General features: G+C 63.6%; 1 protein-coding gene across 1 annotated transcript in view; it reads right to left on the reverse strand.

Annotated features, from left to right (window-relative positions):
- SCN4A (sodium voltage-gated channel alpha subunit 4) overlaps positions 1-3,283 on the reverse strand; it is a 41,266-nt gene that overhangs the window by 34,261 nt on the left and 3,722 nt on the right. The window lies entirely within an intron of this gene.

The raw sequence follows: 3,283 nt of genomic DNA on the forward strand, positions 1-3,283 counted from the left end.
GGGGTTATTTAATGGCACAAACTGATTCACGTCACGGCAAAGCAGAGTCCGGCTCCAGCCCAACCTGTGACCAAACTGCCACAAAACAGAGCCTGGAGCAGGTCCCCCACAGAGGGGGGGATGAACCCCAGAGGTGGGACCTCATCAAAGCAAAGAAAAGGGAATTTTGGCCCCCAGGTGTCTCTGGGTGGGGAAAATGCCCGGGCAGGGCAACAGAGGTGCCACCAGTGCTGCTTCTCATGGAGTTACTCTGGACTCACACCCAGTTCCTGCTCCACTTGAGCAGCTCTGGGACCTTGCCCTCGATGACAGGGAGCTCAAAAAAGCCTGAAAGCCCAGGGCTGTGTCTGGCCGTATCACCCCAAATCCCACCGGGAATGCGCTGGTGCGTGGGATCGCAGAGCACCTCCAGCTGGAATGGATCCATCGGGATCACCGAGTCCAGAGGGAGCAGCTCCAGCAGCACCCACGGAGCCCATGGGGGCCCTTCCCACCTCATCTCTGGCAGCTCTGAGGACTCACAGGAGCTCGCTGCTCTGGGCAGCCTCAGTTTCTCTGGAGATGGGGATTTGCAGAGCTGTCAGGACCAGCCCGTGCCCTGGGCCGTGCCACAGCGCTGCTGTCCCACCCTCGCTGCAGGGTCCGTGTTTTCCTGGACCCTCCCGCCCGGTGCTGCCGCTCCGGGCCCCCAGTGCTGTCCCCGCCGGCGGAGGTGGCTCTGCCTCAGCTGCCACCAGCGATCAGCGCCGGGCTCGGGTTTCTGCAGCCCCGTGACTCTGCTCATTCCTGTCCCGGCGGGAGCAGGAGGAGCAGCCCCAGCGCTGCTCCTGCCCGTGTCCCCTCTCCCTGTCGCTGGGCTGGAGCCGCCGAGCCGCTCCCAGGCCGATGGAGCAGCGCCTGGCAGCGCCAGGAGCGGGGCTGGCACCGCCGAGGGAGATGCTGCGGTGGGGCAGCACTGCCTGAGGTCACACTGCGAGGCTCAAAGGGAGTGTTGTCTCTGGCATGGGAATTCTTTGTGGCTTTTTGGGGTCTTTTGCAGCTCCTGGTCCTGCTCTGACCCCTTTGGGGCTACCCAGAGAGGGTGGGATGGCTCCAGGGAGCAGCACCAATCCCATGTGCAGATCCCACACACCACAGTCCTGAAGCCACCAGCATCTCTGGGTGCTTCCCAAATTCGGAACCAAAGCCAAGCCCAGGCTCTGTGAGGGGCCCAGCCCAGCAGCCCTCTGTCCCCAGTGAGCCCAGTCCCACAGCAATGCGGGCGGGCACAGTGTGGGGCACACGGCCGGGTCCCACCAGCCCAGGGGAAGGGTCCCACCCTGGCACCAGCCCCGGCCACAGGGACAGGAGGAGCAGCCCCTGCCCCTGGCCTGGCACATCCTGGCACATTTTTAGCAGCTCCTATAAATAACCCAGATCAAACTCTTTGCGCCTCCATAGGTAAAGGCAGCTCAGGCCCAGTGACAGGTGCTGCCCTGGGCACAAATCACCCACGAGGCCCCTTGGAGCTCTGGCCAGGCTCTCCAGGACCTGAGTCCTCCAAGAGTCCCTGGTTAGGGAAGATCCCTGCCCCATCAGCTTTCCTGCTGGGAAATCGATCACTTCAAATCTCTCTATGAAGCACAGATTTATTTGCTTTTGCAATTCTGGTCCCCCAGCTAAGCTGAATGGCTCCTTTTGCTGTGACACAGGTGAGCTGCGGCTTTGGGACACTCTGCCCGTGCATGTCCTGGATGAACACCTCACCTGCCCAGTTCCTGCATCAGGAATTGCCAGCAGGGAACTGGGAGCAGCTCCTGGCTCGGGAGCTCCTGGGCTGCACTTGCAGAGAAATTCAGTTCCCCCTGATACTTTTGCTGCGCTGAGGTCACACAAAGGAATCAGGCTCCAAAATAACAGGGCTGGTTTGGGAGCTCCCCGGGGTGCAGTGTAAGGGGTTCTGGATAACCAGGACAGAGGGTGGCAGGTCCTGTCTGAGTCACCCCATCCAGGCTCTTCCTTCCTGCCCCGAAAATAACCTCCTGTGGGCTGGGGAAGAGGGGGAAGGATGTTCTTGGCTCTGGGGGACACAGGGGGGTTGGGATCTGCCCCCACCTGCCTGACCCAGGCTCCAACCTCTCCCTCCCCAAGGCATTTCCTGGGAGATCAGCTGCAAACCTGGAGTCTCCTGTGCTCTGGGGGAGCATCTGCAACCCTGGGGTTTCCCTCGGACCCAGCCCAGAGTGCTCCAGCTCTTCCCTCAGCGCACTCAGGGCTGGGTTGGTGAGGACGGGCACATCTGGGGTGTCCCAAGGGCAGAGGCTGCTCCTGGGAGATCCCAGCCCCGCGGGTATCGGGAACAGCAGTGGGATGCCCTGACCGTCCAAACCCAGCTCAAGGAGCTGCTCGGAGGTGGTTCACCTGCAAACCTGCCCTGAAAAGTTCATCCTCTTGAGACACTCTGGAAAAAAAGCCGGAGAGACCAACCCGGACACGAGCCCGAGAGAGAAAACCCCGGCACGGCCCCGAGCAGGTGTAAATGAGCTTCACTCAGCGGGAGCAGCAGAGCCAGGCCGGGGCCCCTGCGGCGGGGATTAGTGGGACAAGGCACTCGTGTGACCAGGGCGGCCAAGGGGACAGGCGGTACCCCCGCAGCACCCCCTCCGTGCTCCCAGAACCTCCCCGAGGCACCGCTGCCACCCCAGCAGCGCCCAGGGCTGATGCCCGCAGGAAAACCCCTCCTCGGCACCCCGACTGTGCCCAGCAGGGCACCGGGCGGGGCAGGGAGGGGCAGCGGGGCCCGGCTGGGCCCGCAGGGTTTGGGGCTGAGTCACTGGTCAGCCTGGGAGCTCGGGGTTGTCCCCAGCACTGCCAGGGACAGCATCCCCTCCCCTGCACATCCCCGCTCCGCCGGCAGCAGCTGCGCCTCCCGGTCCTGTCCCGGGCTGCGTTCCCGGGGCAGCAGGGCAAGGGAGGGGGGATTCTGCATCCATCCCGACATCACAGGGATGTGGAGCTGCTGGGATGGGTCCAGAGGAGGCCACGGAGCTGCTCCAGGGCTGGAGCCCCTCTGGAGTGTTCACCTGGAGAAGCTCCAGGGAGAGCTCAGAGCCCCTGGCAGGGCCTAAAGGGGCTCCAGGAGAGCTGGAGCGGGACTGGGGACAAGGCATGGAGGGACAGGACACAGGGAATGGCTTCCCAGTGCCAGAGGGCAGGGCTGGATGGAATTTGGGAAGGAATTCCTGGCTGGGAGGGTGGAGAGGGGCTGGGGTGGGAATTCCCCAGGCACCGGGGGGGGCCCCGC

This window comes from Corvus brachyrhynchos, unplaced genomic scaffold (genome assembly GCF_000691975.1).
Source record: "Corvus brachyrhynchos isolate BGI_N302 unplaced genomic scaffold, ASM69197v1 scaffold96, whole genome shotgun sequence".
NCBI classification, from domain to species: Eukaryota; Metazoa; Chordata; class Aves; order Passeriformes; family Corvidae; genus Corvus; species Corvus brachyrhynchos.